This window comes from Pinus tabuliformis, chromosome 5_1 (genome assembly GCF_031772625.1).
Source record: "Pinus tabuliformis cultivar Carrire ecotype Pingquan chromosome 5_1, CPIR1, whole genome shotgun sequence".
Lineage (NCBI taxonomy): Eukaryota > Viridiplantae > Streptophyta > Pinopsida > Pinales > Pinaceae > Pinus > Pinus tabuliformis.
Window position 1 is genome coordinate 61,485,414 of NC_142305.1, and position 18,547 is coordinate 61,503,960.

An 18,547-nucleotide genomic window follows, 5' to 3' on the forward strand; every position below is an offset into this window, starting at 1 on the left:
AAATAAAGACTGTATACCTCTAGATCTTTAAAATGGCGTAGCTAGGGCTACTGTAAACCTTTTTGCATGAAATGAAAGGGTTTCCTCACTGGAATAGATGCTCCTAACACAATAGAGCAGCCCTCTCGACCAGAAAGTAGTAAAAAATAGTAGATCTAGGAAACAATAGTCGGATGCATTTGTACCAGCTTCAGATTTGGATCACCAATGGATGCGGCCCTCAAATAGCTCTAATACCATGTATGAATTTACAGAGTAAGTTCCTCAGATAGAACACCAAAGGACACCGCTCACAAATAGATCATAGATCAATACACCAGTATTTTTGATGTGGTTAAAACCCTCAAAGAGGTAAACAGTCCATGGCCTGAGCTAGCGCGACCACTTTAGGCAATTTATTAATAAAAGAATGGAAATTTACATAAACTTCTCTCATGAATGGTTACCCTACAAATGACCCTCCATGCTCTTTAAATAGAGATCATGGACCAATCAGGTGTTAAGCCACGAATCAAGTGTCGGTAATACCGAGGAGAGAATGAACCGTCAAATCACTTCATATCTAGAACATATTGTGACCATCAGATCACTTCATGTCTAGAACATATCGTGACCATCGGATTGTAAGTTACAAAAGTACATAGTAAAGAAACACACTTTACCTAACTCTACACTAGACCAAGTTATACTTAACTATTTCCTATGTGTAGGAATATCCTATCATGGAGCATTCATCAAGGTTTTGATATAGTCAAAGTTTCAGAGTTGAATGCTCCTCTATTAAAAAAACCCAAAACTCCACCAAAATAAATCAAGAATATTTTATTATCAAATGAACATGTAAATGAAGAGGAAGCCTTTGTTCTATGGTTGTTGTTATGCATATCTTCATCATTGATGTTCCCTAATTTATCTAGTGATTTGATGCAAATTGAAGAGTTGCATGCTTAGATCCAAATTGAAGAGATGATCTTGTAGAAATCTTCTAAACTTTTAACTTGACTCAACCAACCATTCAACACATTGCAATTTATTAGTAAATAACTATAGAATTTTTGTGGCACTCTAGTTACATTTTGAGAAATCTAGCCCTAAGGTTAACCTAAATCTGGTAAATAGTGTGTAATCTATTGAAAAAAATATGAATTCCTGAAAAGTTTATATTCAATTCATTTGTAAAAAACATTCTCAAATAAACCTCAAAAAAATAAAGTCAAATTAACAATGACCACCACATTTACTTCTGCAAAAGCTAAAGCAAGGCTTACCATTCTAGTTCGACATTACCAGTTTAGAACTAATAATATCGGTGCCATCAACGTTATTACTTGCACACCTTTCAGTGATAATTCTAGAAGGATCTGAAAAAGCCGCCTATTTGGAAAGAGAATGAATTAATAGGCTAAAGCAAGGCTTATAGTTCAAGTTTTACATTACCAGTTTAGAACTAATAATATCGCTTCCATCAAGGCTATTACTTGCACGCCTTTCAGTGATAATTCTGCAAGCATCTGAAAAATCCACTTATTTGGAAAGAGAATGAACTAATAGACTCTGTGGATATGCTTCCATGAGAAGGGGAGCTAGTCAGATCTCATCACTAATAAAATCTACTCACTAAATCTAAAGAGTGTTTTGGGGATCCATTACATGATAAACAAATATCTATCAATCAATGAAATAAGCATGACACATAAAGAGAAATTGATTCGAAGAAATATGAGAAATAGAAACCATCTTCTTGTATGGTGAAAAAGAGCATGACCTAAAGGAGAAATTGAAGAGGAGTCGTTACATGAGAAATTGAACGAGATTCATTACGGTGAAAAAGAGCATGGAGTGAAGGAGGAATTGAAGAGGAGTCGTTACATGAGAAATTGAACAAGTTTCGTTACGAGAACGTAGAGCCGGAAACCTTTTCATTATACCTCCACATTGTTGTGGTTTATTCTTCCACGTTTAATCATGCATATGTTTCAGAATTTAAACCAACACAGATACGTATCTTTTCACATGCACATTCCACACAAATGTTTTAAAATTATAAACCGTAATCCTCATATGTGGAGATAAATAATAGGCACAACAAACTTTTAATGATCATTTGGTAAAATATTAATTTAAGTAGGGTTTAAACACTTGATTTAGATATGCAAGAAGGTTATCACTTTCAATTTCAATCATTGATGGAGTGGCTACGACGAGAATATACTGACATATTTCAATTTACACCATCAGATCAAAAATATTAATTAACAAAATGAAAGTGCCCAATTCCAATAAGAGAGACACCTAATAGCGTAATTACTATATTTAACTATTATATAAATATTATTAAGATAATTAATACTATTAAAATTATTATTAATGTATCATCAATATTATAAATTTTTTTAATAGTATTAATTTTAATATTACTAATATATATTTTTAAAAATATTACTAGTAATAATATTAATAACATTATTAATATTAAAATTAAAAAATAAATATATGTATAGTAATGTGAAGTGTTAAGCATAATGAAAACATAATTAAATTCAAATTTTAATATTTTATTAAATTTAAATAACATTATATTGAATTAATAAGTTTTAATTTTTAATCAAATTTTAAATAAATTGATTAATCTTTATATACAAATTTATTTTTTTCTGAGTAAAAAGAGATTCCATCTTTCTGCATATTTAATAAATCCAAAATTAAATATATATTTTATATTAACTAAATTTTAATAAAGATATTTACACTTGTTAAAAAGAATATCATTTATTTTTATATTTTCATAAACATAAACCAACTCAAAATATATTAACCTCTGTATTCAAAGTTATGTGATCCATGATGAATTAAGCAAAATCTTTTAGTAAAAATCACATATTTAGACCAACACTCAAAATCTGGTATAATGTTTAATAAACACTCACCTGCAATAATTATTATATTGTTTAATAAGCACTCACGCTGCAATAATTAGTATATCTGGTATGAGAGTGACTAGACGCAACGATCCTCATTAGAGCAGTACGTAAAGACTTAACAAACCCCACGCATTCAAGGGCAGTGTAACTATGACCCCCATGCATTCAAGCATACATAATACTTATCAAATATGGAGTTACTCTTACAAGAGGAAACAATACTAATTATAGTAATACCAAACAATTTTTTAGGCATAATTATGGCTTTAGGTTAGCAAGCATTTGAGGTAATTTAAAAGTATAAATTCAATTCAACTAGTGATTTCACATTAAGAAATGTTTTTGTGGATGATCATTGAATCTGTGATTTTACATTAAAAATACTTGAATAACAACCTATCCAAGATCCCATGAATTTTGCCTAATTCATTTTAACCAAAATTCAAAAAAATATAATAATTAGAAGACACCCTAAAATCTTCTAACTATTGTACTCCTGTATCTTCTTGTAACCAAAAATTGTTTTGCTTAATTTGAAGCAAAAATTTTAAAACCTATAAAATAATTATACTAACAAAGTTTATAGATTGTACTAATATATCTACTTTTCACATTTCCATCCCAAATATATAAGAGAGTACAGGTATAAAACTTCTTGTGGAAAGTTATGCTCTGGTTTTCCTTCTTGATTGTGTACTGAAGCTCCGCTGTAACAAACACCCATACACGGTTTAATATGTTGGCCCCCACTTCTATTCCTGCATCTCAAGGACGTTTGAGATAAATACATACCACTGGTTCTTGCATTTGGCCATTATTGTTTCTATCATTCTGGGGAGCATCAGAATACAAGCGCGTTATACTTTCTAATATCTGCGTTATACTTTCTAATATCTGCGTGCTCCACTGATAGGTCTAAAATGGGCAGAGCTCCGTGCTGTGAAAAAACGGGATTAAAGAAGGGGCCCTGGACTCCTGAGGAGGACAAAATTCTCATCAATTACATTCAGAAGAATGGGCATGGAAGATGGAGTACTGTTCCCGAGCTTGCTGGTGTGCAAAATCTATATACATAAATTCTGCCCGTACCCATATTATTATATACGCTTATTCAATATATTTTTTTATGTATATACTCCTTTGTTTCAGTGCTTCGACCTGTGTATATGTTATGTGCTTTCACTTTAGACCTAGTATATTGCGTCATATATATATATATATGTATCTTTGAGTTAAATCTGTAATTGAATTGATTATATATATAACTTACAAATTAAATGGGTGCAGGACTTCTTCGCTGTGGTAAGAGCTGCCGACTGCGATGGACGAATTATCTGAGACCTGGTGTCAAGAGAGGCTCCTTTACACGAGAAGAAGAGCAAACTATTATTCAGCTGCATGGAATTCCAGGGAACAAGTAACCAACCAACAAAATAATATAAACAATTATTTCATGTTATCACGATTTATTTATGTAGGGAACTCCTTCAATATAATTTATTTATTGTTCCGATTCTTGCAGATGGTCTGCCATAGCCTCACAGCTTCCGGGGAGAACAGACAATGAGGTCAAGAATTTTTGGGGTACCCATCTGAAGAAGCGTTTGTTGAAGATGGGACTCGATCCCGCTACCCATAAACCCATAGAAGAAGCCAATCCAACTACAGAGGGGTTCGAAGCCTTAGCCCTCACGAGGCACAAAGCACAGTGGGAAAATGCAAGGCTTGAAGCAGAAGTTCGTCTCTCCAGAGAATCACTGCTTATTTCCTCTAATTCTGCTGCTGGTTATCACATCAATAAGACGGTGGAAATTACCACAATACCTAGCGATAATCAACCCACTGATTATTTCTTAAAGATTTGGAATTCAGAAGCTGGTAAGGTCTTCAGGAAGGAGAATCATCTGCCAATAGGTGGGGATAATCCTGTTTTAATATCTGAAAATTTTCTGAGTTCGGTTTCTTCCCTGTGCTGTTCTTCCACTCAGAATAGTTGTGATCAGTCCTTCAACCCCAATGATAAAAATAAGGAAAATGGGTCTCAACAGTGCAATTCTGCATCATTTGAATTGATTGGGGACTGCAATCTGAAAACCCCTGAAGTACTTTCATGTTTTGCTGATATGACAACATGCCAGACAGAAGATAAGGTCCCCGACGAATTAGATTTTCCGAAGCTTCTGCTGGATTTCTCTGATAATGATGACAAGATTAACAACACCAACAGCATTCAGTCAGATTTTAGTGCAACATTTCAAGGGCAGCACCCTTCGCCATCGGCCGAATTACATGACGAGGATTACTGCTGCCCTTCGCCATGGGCCGAATTACATGACAAGGATTACTGGAGCAATTTGTTATCTGATATTGCTAATGCATCTCCACATAGTTGAGATTTCACTCCTGTTTTTCGTCATCCCTGTTGCTATAAATATATAATAACAGGCTGTAAATCCCTGTTAAATCTAATAATCATGTTTGTGAAATAATATTTATTTGATGTTTAATTGAATCAGCATCAACACATTTCCAGTTATGTCCCCATAGATTATGGGTTACGACATCATGGTTTAGGTCAGTACGAAGTCAGAATTAGACTCAACTAATCAGTCACATGACCATTTCCCAGTTGTAGAATGTGAAGGCAATTTCTAATCTTGAGGGCTATGTATTTTGATGTACTTCATTGTTCTATGCAGATGAGTAGTAAGAAAGAGAACAAAAGATCTCAAGCATTGAGATATTTGATCTTGAGATCTCAATTCAACGGAACAAAAGATCTCAACCGTTGAGATTTTTTATATTGAGATCTCAATTCAATGTTTAGTGTTTTTCTTGATTTTGTTTGTTTCTTTTTAAATTTTTTTATATTTTAGTATCAGAGTTATATTTCATTAATGGGTAATATTTAAGTATTTTTTGTTTATATATTTTAGTATCTTAATTATATTTTATTAATGGGTAATATTTATTTTTTTATTTTATAGGAATGTTAGAGACTTTAAACCAATAGCCAATAACAATAGTGTTAGTATTTCCCAGCATCAAATACCATTTCCCAGCATCAAATACCAATTTTTAAAGTTGAAAATTATGAATTTTGGAGCATTAAAATGAAGGGAATGTTTTCTTCAAGGGATTTGTGAGATTGGGTGGAAAATGATTATGCAGAACTAGTTGATGCTCCAGCTCTTGCAAATTGGACCCAAATCCAAAGAGAACATTTGAGGGGAAATTGAACAAAAGATGTAAAAGTTATTATGATTCTATTTTCCAACACTCATTGCAACAATAAAATCAAAAGAAGCATAAAATGTGGTATAGAAAGTATATCAGGGAACAAATAAGGTAAAAGTTGTTAAAATGCAATCTGTCAAAAGAGAATTTGAAACTATTTGCATGAGAAATTCTAATTCTATGCAAGATTTTTTCACTAGATTTATGGAGATAATGAATCAAATTAGATCTCATGATGAATAGTTAAAAGATCAAAAAGTTGTTGAAATTTTTTAAAGAAGGCTTCCTACAAAATTTGATGGTGTTGTTGTTGCTATTGAATAATTTAATTATTTAACTCAATTGTATGTGAATAAGCTCATACGATCTCTTCAATTTGATGAGAAAAGGATAAATAGATCTACTAAAAAAAATTTTGAGCAAACTTTTCACGAAAACACAAATATTTCTAAAACTAAAGGTCAAGAAGGGGAGAATTTTTCCCATGAGGAAATTATGAGCATTAGTGGAAGAGCCAGAGGACAAGCATATAGAGGAAGCAGAGGTCCAGGAAGAAGTTTTCCTACAAGTATAAAGAATAGGTAATGACAACAATGATGGAGGTAAAATATATGGAAATTCTCAAGTTCAATGCTTTTATTGTAAAAGGTTTGGCTATTTGTTATAAATAATGTAAATATAAATAATAATAACACATTATAAATAATGATTAATTGGTAATTAGCTAATGAAGAGGTTAGTCCTTAAAGACATGATGATTCATAAAGGGACACCTGCTTAGGGTATATAATGATGGGGCCAGCCCACGTGGTCCCGCCGTTGATGTGCTGAGGTGTTATACGACCGTAGTGAATATAATAATATTTTGGATTTGTTGGATATTTATGTTGGTTGATTTGCAATCGGCGCCGTATTGATTTTGTTTTATGAAGGTCTGTACCTTAATGGCTTGCCCGTTGAACACCTGTCCCTCCTCGGGATCCCACGAATCCGCCCAGGTTTGGGGTTTTTACTCCTTCGCGCTCATTTCATTCTCGTTGTTTCGCCTGGTCTTTTGCTCTGCGAGCTCTGCAACTTCGGTGGTTTGTTTGTTTTGGATGTGGGTTCCTGCGACTTGTTTACACGGTTTGCTGGTTGTGGCTCCTGGTTACCCTTTCGGCTTCGGTCGTTGGTTTCCGGCCTGATATGCCTCTGCTCTCCCGGCGTTTTATGAATGCTTTGGTAAGTTTTGCATGGCACTATTCCTCGGCTTGCATGTCGATTACTATTGTGATTTGGGGTTTTGTTTTTCTTTCGAGGGTCCCCGTCTCTGTGTATGCTATTTGTATCCTGTGAGTGATTTCAATTTCTCTGTTAATAGCTTCTGCCTCTGTGTGTTGCTGTTTGCTTCTAGTGAGGGTTTAAGCTATACGACAGTTATGTAATGTTTGCTATTTATTCCAACACTGGTTCAGCTTTTCTTCACAGTCTTTGGCAATCCGATGGCGGCGTCCTCAGTTGGGGTCTCTGCAAACTCATTCGGTAAGTTTTTGGTTTTATGCCGGAATTTTTGCAATCCTCCTTTACCTGTACCTGATGTCTTGGCTCCTTCGTGAGCAGGGGTCTTCTCGGGGTCGGCTGAAGGCTATGGTTCACCGAACAGGTAGGGTGCCATTTCCTTTTGTTTGCTCGTCCCTTTCAAGTTCTCTTTAACTCGGTTGACGCTGTTGCTTGGTCTAACCACTCCTGTTCATGCTCTTGCAGGTGTGACCGTTCGAGGGTTCCGGTGTTTGAGCTCTCGGCTGTTCGGGCAAACACGGGTAGTTTCTATGTTGTTTGGTAGCTTGTTTATAGGGGTGTTTCGACTTTATTTGCTGAACTTGGTTGCTGGCCTTAGGCTGCTCTCTGTCTGTACTTAACTCTTCTTTAGTCGCTGGGCACGACGTGGGTTGTGATTCTGAGTCATACGGGAAGTTGGTTTCTTGTTTGTTGTAGGAGTTAATGTCTCACGACTGTGGATTTAGTCCAGTCTTCTATTTCGGACAGTATGTAAACATATATGGAAATTTTGGCCGACTGTGTTATGTATTCATATGAATTTAATTGATGAATAGTTAAGACTTGTGTTGTATTTTCCACATACCTGTTACGAGGTCTTTCTTTAATGGTCTGGTTATATGGACTCGTGTTGTTGCTTGTCGTCCAACTGGTTTATCCTTCCCTCTGGGCTCAGAACCTGTAGCAACACATTCAGCAGTATTTGTATAATAATCTACTAGTGAAATTACACAATCTTTGAGGACACGATAGGAATATATGTGCACAGAATGTTTTTATTAATCTCTCTGTTCTTTTTCATACAAAGTCGAACCCCTGTAATGGTTTGTTTCACACCTTTTGTAACACTGTTTTCAAACAGTTTTGTAACTGTTGTTAGTTGTGTTGTTGGTTATATCAGTTATTTCATATACGGGACTTCTCCATAGCTAGTTAGCACATTCTGTTTTACATGCATTTACAACCGTAATACAGCTGTTTGGGAAACAAAAGATTCTAACTAATCACTACTGCTCCTAATTAAAATTAAAAGTCATTACATTATTCTTAGGCAATTTAAAAAGAAAAGTAAAATAAAAATAAAGACAGATATATTGTCCATCCAACGAACTGTGTTCTCTGTCCTTTTCGGAAACCATTGCCCTGTTAGCCAGATGCTCCTGCATCAGGCTCCCGAGGTAAAAGAAATTCATGGCTCCGTTCCATGAGTTCCTCCACCGAATAGCCAGCCTTCTGTATCTGCGCCGCGTCGAGCCATGAGTTGTCCTCCATTGGACGGTCTCTCCACTTGACGAGGTAACGTAGATATTCTTTCCTACGTGTCTTCTTGGCTACCTGGGTACTGAGGATCCCTTCAATCTCATGGGACTGGGCCGAAGGCAATTGTTTCTTCCAAGAACTGTCTCCAAATTGGGTGTCCTGTTCTGGCCATACCACACTATCATCCTCTGCCTGGGCATTATAGGGGAACAGATCTGCCACATTGAAAATAGGTGATATGCCTATGTCAGGTGGCAACTGAATCTCGTAAGCGTTGGCTGAAAATTTACGTAAGATCTTGCATGGACCAATTTTCTTATATTTTAGCTTATTATACGTGCCCTTAGGAAACCGTTCCTGGCGCAGGTGCACAAGGACCTCATCTCCAACATTAAAATGCACCTCTCGTCGCTTTGAATCTGCTTGCTGCTTGTATTTCTGTACGCTGTCCTGCAACCTTACTTTAACTTTTTCATGAAGTTCGCTCATTGCTTCAACAAAGTCTTCCCCATCCGCGCTTCTCCATTCCAACTTTCCCAAATCTCGCAGTTCATGTATTCCCCAAGGATGCATGCCATACAAAATCTGAAATGGGCTGTGTCCGGTGCTACAAAATCAATTTATTATTTATGTTGATTTTTTTTAGATTTTTTTTTAATTTGTAAATAATAAAAAAAACTAATTAAAAAACAACAAACCGTAAACAAAAATGTTTGCAATAATGATGGAAGCTCACACCCGTAGAGTTCACAACCGCCAGCAATAATGATCCTTTGGATTTATTCTTCGTCATCCCAGAAGTGGAGGGCAATCTCCCACCGCTCGCAATCTCCAGGATAATCATCGAGGTGCATGGGCAGCTGCATTGCCTCCATGTCCACAGCATCTACTATCACCATCGGAAACTTATCCGACAGCCACCGATAAAACGCCGGAACACCCATCTTTTCACCTCCAAAATCGCCTTAAAAACGTAAAAGATCTTGTATCTCTTCAAGCAGATCTTGTATCTCTTCAAGCAGCGCATCTCTTTCACCCAGTTCATAGAAGTTCCGATACCTCTCAAGCTCCTCCATCGCGGACTTTTGCTCAATGTTTGCTCGTGTCACCTCTGGGTGATTTTCATATTTATCTTTTAAAAGCTTGTGTTCATTCATTAATGCTGCAAATTCTGCGTCCACGAAGTCCTCTGTGGAAATAACATCATCCATAAGGGCCTCAAGGCGAACAATTTTATCCTCTCTACTCTGTTGTATGATGCTATTGCATTCTCTTTCATGTCTGTACTGTCGGTCAAGCGGTTCAACTGTTCGATCTCAGCAGCCTGTTTGTTGCAGGTCTCTTCCAATGCCATTTCTCGCCTTATGGCTCCCGCTAAAACTTTCTCCACAGCTCGGCTGAGATGAGCCTTGGCTCCATCAGGCGTTTTAGGTTCCTCAATGGGAATTAACTGCCAGTCAGAATTATCCTGTATGTCTGTTTTTGTACTCCACATAATGCTGCTGGGTGGTATCCACTTTATGGCAAGCATGGCAAACCTCCGTATTTGAGGAATTTGCCACAGAGTTCTTTACCGGAGATGTCTGTATCCCTACATCAACTTTGTCAACTGCTTGCAGAGCCTTCACATCCAGAGTTTTGAATGAAAATTTTACAGATGAGTTCCTCAGAGATGAATTTTTCTGGTGATGATCAATAATTTTCAGGCCACGATGTAGACTAGCAGCCAAGGAATCAGTTGGCGAAGTGAGAGTTTTATCAGACTGATCAGAAGACTAAATATGAGAATTGTTTTGCAGGGACTGCCCAAAGGAGATGCTTAGTAATTCAGGTCTCTGGTCCTTAGTCACTGCTTTACAATCATCACCATCTGTATCCGGAGTATCTATGAAAACCTGCTCAACTGTTTGGGATTCAGGGTCGGGATCTAGGATTGCAGCATCTGCCACTGTTTCAATTTCAGAAACAGCATCATGAACATGCCCTGACTCTGAATTTCTCATCTTAGAAGTGAATAAATGTTCCTTAGTGGCCTCATGATAGTGCCCACCATCTGCTTGGATTTACAGGGTATCGTCCAGAAACTCTTTCATGGCACAATGCCGTAAACAGAAAATGCAAACCCTTAGCTCACGTGAAAATATGCGTTCTGCATGATCACAAAGCTCAGCGATTTCATTCAATCTAAGAAGAATTGCCGACGCACTGGAGGCTTCCATCCACGAGGTTTTAACAAATATGCTAAGATTTTCTTAGGCACATCATTAATTGACATCTGCCTGTCCAACAATCTTCTGGCTGCATTAGCACTTTCAGGTGTTCCATAGCTTACACGCCCACCTAGAATGACATTGAAATAATGGAAAAAAAATTGGCCAGTTTTCAAAAAGTAATTTTTTTTTTTTTTTAATGTTTTTTTATTTGATGTTTTGCAAATTTTTTTAAAAAACAAAAAAATAGTTAGTTTGTTTTTTTTTAAATATCTAAAAAAACAAAAACAAAAACAAAACAAAAAAAAAGGTTAGTTTTTTTTTATTTATTTATTTTTTAATAATAATATATGTATATACATATATTATTATTATTTTGTGGAATTAAATCTAAAATTAAAAACTAAAATTTTTTTATTTTTTAAATCTAAAACTAATTTTTTTTTATTTTTTAAATCTAAAACTAAAAAAAACTAAATTTTTTTATTTTTTATTTTTTAAATCTAAAATTAAAAAACTAAATTTCATCTAAAAAATTTAAAGATGTTTTTTTCATTCACAAAATTCTTTATTGTCTTTTTGCAAATTAGTTCTCCAGCAAGAGTATGTTTATTTGAACAAAATCAATAGACTTTCTGATCTTCCTGATCGCATGAAGCGCAGGAAGAGAGCATACTAATCGCTTGATTCGTTTTTATTTATGCAGGGGGTTTTTTTTTTAAAGACGAAATTTAAAACTAGCTAAACACTAAAACATAAGAAAACTCAAACTTAAACTCCTTTGTGAAGATCCTGCTGTCACCAGGTTTCACAAATTATTTTGTCTAAAGAAAAATACTAGTACTGAATTAAATTCCTAATGCCTAATCCCTTAGCACCATCCCCGGCAACGGCGCCAAAATGTTGGGCAATTTATTGGGCTTAAATTGCTGCATTAAATTATCGACCAGGGAAACTCGTAAGCTTGTGATGATGCCAGCAAAATATATGCAGGAGTAGGCAACTAACTCTATGTCTAACTAAATTATTTACGATTCAATATAATATGCAAGGGAAGAGGCTCCTAACTAAGGAGGTCCTGGTTGTCCTTCCCTACAGTATCATAGAGAAATCATTGATTACATGAAACAAAAAACTTGAAATGAAGACAAGAGAATGAACTTAATTATTGTTCAGATTCAAGTAGAGAGGGAGACTAACTTAGTCTCTTGATTGTCCTCTCATGTACTAATCCAAACTAAACTAAGATTCATTCATAAGCATAAGAAATGAAATGGCTTGAAACATAAAAGCACAAAAGAATGAATTTCAATTACCATATAAATCAATGGAGAGAGAGCCTAACTTAGACTCTTGGTTATCTCCTCATATGATACTTGAAACATAAAAGCAAAAGAATGAATTTCAATTATCATACAAATCAAATAGAGAGAGAGAGCCTAACTTAAACCCTTAGTTGTCCTCTCATATGCTGATTAGATTCTAATTTAAAACTCATTCATCAATCACAAACAAATCCTCAAACATCTAAACAAGTAAATGAAATAAGATCTAATATGAAATAACATGTTCCTTTGATCCTTCTAGAGTGAGCTCAATTCTCCTAAGAACAAAGTGACAAGCTATTCCATATACTACATTAAGGCAACTTATATCTAAAACTACATAATGGAAATATATGTACAACTTATATCTAAAACTACATAATGAAAATATATGTAAAATGAAGCTTTATTCTATTCCATCATAAGTTGGATAAAATGCTCCAAGAGTCCTCTCCTTGGAATGGAGGAGGTACTCCTATTTATACAATGGGATGAGATAACAAACTCATAATGATGATCCACTAATCTCTCTTTTAGTTCCATACATTTCTCAACCATCTAGACACATAACCCTATCCTCCATGATTTCCTCCATGAGGTCCATGATCTTCTCCATGAGATCATGATCTTTTCCATGAGGCTTATCTTATCAAATTCGAATTTGATCATTCAAGGCCACATAAAGATGCCCTGGAAGCTTCCTTTGTACCTACACATGTCAACAAACTCATTCTAATTGTTAGGTATAAGTATAAGCATATTATTTTCTAAAGTTTAGCCATAAATTCACTTAAAAATGTTAAGAATTAATAAACTTTGGAAAAGCATAGTTATAACCCAATAATGAGGTAAATGGAATGATGTGGAGGTGGAATGGAGGTGACATGAAGGTAAAATGTGAAGATATTGGTGAATAATGGAGTGAAAATAGGGACCATTTTGAGGCCCAACACAGAGTATTGTGGTGCTGTAGAAGCTAGTAAGGAAGCCCTGTGGATTCGTTAGATCCTATCAAAGTTCTTCTTTCAGCAACAGCATCTGACTACACTTTGGTGTGATAATCAAAGTGCCATTCAACTATGCAAAGATCCAATCCGACATCAGCGTAGAAAACACATTGAACTGCACATGCACTTCATTAGAAAGCTCATTCACGACCATGTTCTTTAAGTGCAGTTCAATAGATGATCAAGTTGCAGACATCTTTACAAAGGCTCTCACAGAGGCGAAGTTTACTAAAATTCGATTTATGGTTGGAGTTCAGGAAGTTTTCACTAAGGGAGGATAGGTTCTAATGCCTCCTTCCTTCTCCTATTGTGTCATATTTGTACATCCTTCAATCCTATCCCAAGTTGTTCTTAAGGGGGGATGTTAGGATATTCCGACACATAGGAAATAGTTAAGTATAACTTGGTCTAGTGTAGAGTTAGGTGAAGTGTGTTTCTTTACTATGTACTTTCGTAACTTACAATCCGATGGTCATGATATGTAGTGATCCAACGGTTCATTCTCTCCTCGGTATTACTGACACTTGATCCATGGCTTAACACCTGATTGGTCCATGATCTCTATTTAAAGAGCATGGAGGGTCATTTGTAGGGTAACTGTTCATGAGAGAAGCTTATGTAAATTTTCATTCTTTTATTAATAAATTGCCTGAAGTGGCCGCGTTGGCTTAGGCCATGGACTATTTCCCTCTTTGAGGGTTTTAACCACGTCAACAATATTGGTGTATTGATTTGTGATATGTTTGTGAGTGGTGTCCTTTGGTGTTCTATTTGAGGAACTTACCCTATAAATTCCTACATTATGAACCCAAGGGAATAATATTAAACCCAAGGGACTAATATTATAAACCCAAGGTATAAAAACCCTAAGATAAATATTAAAAATACTAAAATAAACATGGTTGAGCACAGTTGATTTTCATATTGAGACAATCCTTGTCACAATGCAACATTGGACCATGGTTGACCATGGTTGATTATGGTTAACCATTGTTGAATAATATTAAACCCTAGGAATATGAACCATTAGATCAATAAACCCAAGGGATTTATATTATAAACCCAAGGTATATAAACAGTAACCTCAATATTATAAACCCCAAAATAAACATGGTTGATCATGGTTGACTATGCTTGATTTCCATATAGAGACAATCCTTGTCACAATGCAACGTTGGACCATGGTCAACCATTGTTGACCATTATTAATTTTCATATCGAGACAATATTTGTGGGATGCAACATTAGACCATGGTTAACCATGCTTAATTTCCATATCCAACCTCGTTTGACCATAGTTGAACATGGTTGGTTATGATTGACCATGGTTGACAACGATTAATATTATAAACCTAATGGATTGATATTATAAACCCAAAGGATTAATACTAAAACCCCAAGGGATTATGAACACAAGGGAATAATATTGAACCCAAGGGACTAATATTATAAACCCAACATATATAAACACTAAGACAAATATTATAGACACTAAAACACATGATTGAGCATCGTTTATTTTCATATTGAGACAACCCTTATCACAATTCCATGCTGGACCATGGTTGACATCATAATAAACCATGGTTGACCAGGGAACAATAAACCCAACCAATTGATATTATAAACCCAAAGGAACAATAATATCAAGGGATTAATACTAAAACCCCAAGGGATTATGAACCTAAGGACATAATATTAAACCCAAGGGACTAATATTATAAACCCAAGGTATAAAAACCCTAAGATAAATATTAAAAATACTAAAATAAACATGGTTGAGCATTATTGATTTTCATATTGAGACAATCCTTATCACAATGTGACATTGGACCATGGTTGACCATTGTTGAATAATATTAAACCCTAAGAATATGAACGCTTGTATTAATAATCCCAAGGGATTGATATTATAAACCCAAGGGAATAATAAACCTAAGGTATAAAAATTCTAAACCCAAGGTATATAAACCCTAACATGAATATTATAAACCCTTAAATAAACATGGTTGACCATGGTTGACCATTATTGATTTCCATATAGAGACAATTATTGTCATAATGCAACGTTGGACAATGGTTAACCATGGTTGACCATGATTGATTTTCATATTGAGACAATATTTGTTAGAACACAACGTTGGACCATGGTTGACCATGGTCGATTTTCGATATCGATATTGTTTGACCATGGCTGAACATGGTTGGCTATGATTGACCATTGTTTACCATGATTAATATTATAAACCTAATGGATTGATATTATAAACCCAAGGGACTAATACTATAAACCCAACATATATAAACCCTAAGATAAATTTTATAAACACTAAAGTAAACATGATTGACCATGGTTGATTTTCATATTGAGACAATCCTTATCACAATGCCATGTTGGACCATGGTTGACCATGGTTAATTTTCATATCGAGACAATATTTGTCACAATGCGACATTGGACCATGGTTGATCATGGTTGATTTTCATATTGAGACAATTTTTGTCACAACACAACGTTCAAACATGTTTGACCACAATTGACAATGGTTAACCATATTTAGTTCTATAAAACATGGTTGACCATGTTTGATTCTATAAAACATGGTTGACCATCATCAACCATGGCTGACCATGGTTGACCATGATTGTCCATGATTGTGAATGATTTTTATATGGAGACAAATTTTGTCATAATGCGAGATCGGACCATGATTGACCATAGTTGACCATGGTTGGTTATGGTTGACCATGGTTGACCATGATTGATATTATAAACCCAAGTTAATAATAAACCCAAGGGATTGATATTATGAACCCAAGGGAAACATAAACCCAAGGGATTAATACTAAAACCCAAAGGGATTATGAACCTAAGGGAATAATATTAAACCCAAGGGACTAATATTATAAATCCAACATTGGTAAAACCTAATATAAATATTATAAACACTAAAATAAAAATGGTTTTTTCATGGTGAGACAATCCTTGTCACAATGTGACATTCAACCATGGTTGACCATGGTTGGCTATGATTGACAATGGTTAACCATGATTGATATTATAAACCTAAGGGAATAATAAACCCAAGGGATTGATATTATAAATCCAAAGGAATAATAAACCCAAGGGATTAATACTAAAACCCCAAGGGATTATGAACCCAAGGGAATAATATTAAACCCAAGGGACTAATATTATAAACCTAACCTATATAATCCCTAAGATAAATATTATAAACACTAAAATAATCATGATTGACCATAATTGATTGTCATATTGAGACAATCCTTATCAAAATTCCATGTTGGACCATGTTTGACATCGTAATAAACCATGGTTGACTGGGGAATAATAAACCCAAGCGATTGATATTATAAACCCAGAGGAACAATAAACCCAAGGAATTAATAGTAAAAACCCAAGGGATTATGAACCTAAGGGACTAATATTATAATCCCAAGGTATATAAACCCTAAGTGCAGACAATTTTTGTCATAATGCGAGATCGAACCATCATTGACCCCAATTGACCATGGTTGGTTATGGTTGACCATGACTGATATTATAAACTCAAGTTAATAATAAACCCAATGGATTGATATTATGAACCCAAGGGAAACATAAACCCACGAGATTAATACTAAAACCCCAAGGGACTATGAACCCAAGGAAATCATATTAAACCCAAGGGACTAATATTATAAACTGAACATTGGTAAACCCAAATATAAATATTACAAAAACTAAAATAAACATGGTTTATTTTCATAGTGAGACAATCCTTGTCACAATGAAACATTCAACCATGGTTATCTATGATTGACAATGGTTGGTCATGATTGATATTATAAACCTAAGGGAATAATAAACCCAAGGGATTCATATTATAAACCTAAAGGAATAATAAACCCAAGGGATTAACACTAAAACCCCAAGGGATTAATACTAAAACCCCAAGGGAATAATATTAAACCCAAGGGACTAATATTATAAACCCAACATATATAAACCCTAAGATAAATATTATAGACACTCAAATAAACGTAATTGACCATCATTGATTGTAATATTGAGACAATCCTTATCACAATTCCATGTTGGACCATTGTTGACCATTGTTGACATCATAATAAACCATGGTTGACTGAGGAATAATAAACCCAAGCGATTGATATTATAAACCCAAACGAACAATAAACTAAAGGGATTATGAATCTAATGGAATAATATTAAACCCAAGGGACTAATATTATAAACCTAAGGTATATAAACCCTAAATGGAGACAATTTTTTTCATAATGAGAGATCGGACCATCATTGACCATAGTAAGCCATGGTTGTTATGGTTGACTATGGTTGACCATGATTGATATTATAAAGCCAAGTTAATAATAAACCCACGGAATTGATATTATGAACCCAAGGGATTAATACTAAAACCCCAAGGGACTATGAACCGAGGGAATAATATTAAACCCAAGGGATTAATATTATAAACCGAACATTGGTAAACCCAAATATAAATATTACAAACACTAAAATAAGCATGGTTTATTTTCATGGTGAGACAATCCTTGTCACAATGCGACATTCAACCATGGTTGGCTATGAGTAACAATGATTGATAGTATTGGCAATATTTGACCACATTTGATTAAAATAATTAAAATGTAAATATTATTAATTTTATTTATTAATATTAATATTAATACACTTTATATTAAAATATTAATGTTAATATCTTTAATATTGTTAAAATGAATAGAATTTTAAAATTTTATTTTTTATTAATAATTCTATTCTCAATTAATGCCAATATTATTATTCTTATTTATATATATTAATGGTATCTTTCATTGAATTAAAATATTCATTCCATTTATTTTTAATTCCTCTTTGTATTATATTACTAGTTGAAAAAACAATAAAAGCTAAGACAAAGAAAAAATCTATTATGCTTTATCCATTCTGGGTTTCTCTGAATTTGACAATGTTTTACATATTTTCAATAAGTAAATCTTAGCTATCAATATTTTCCATTAATATATAT

General features: G+C 34.5%; 1 pseudogene; it reads left to right on the forward strand.

Annotated features, from left to right (window-relative positions):
• The first annotated feature begins 3,841 nt into the window (after positions 1 to 3,841).
• LOC149163458 (transcription factor MYB17 pseudogene) lies at positions 3,842 to 5,314 on the forward strand (annotated as a pseudogene).
• The last annotated feature ends 13,233 nt before the right edge of the window (positions 5,315 to 18,547 follow it).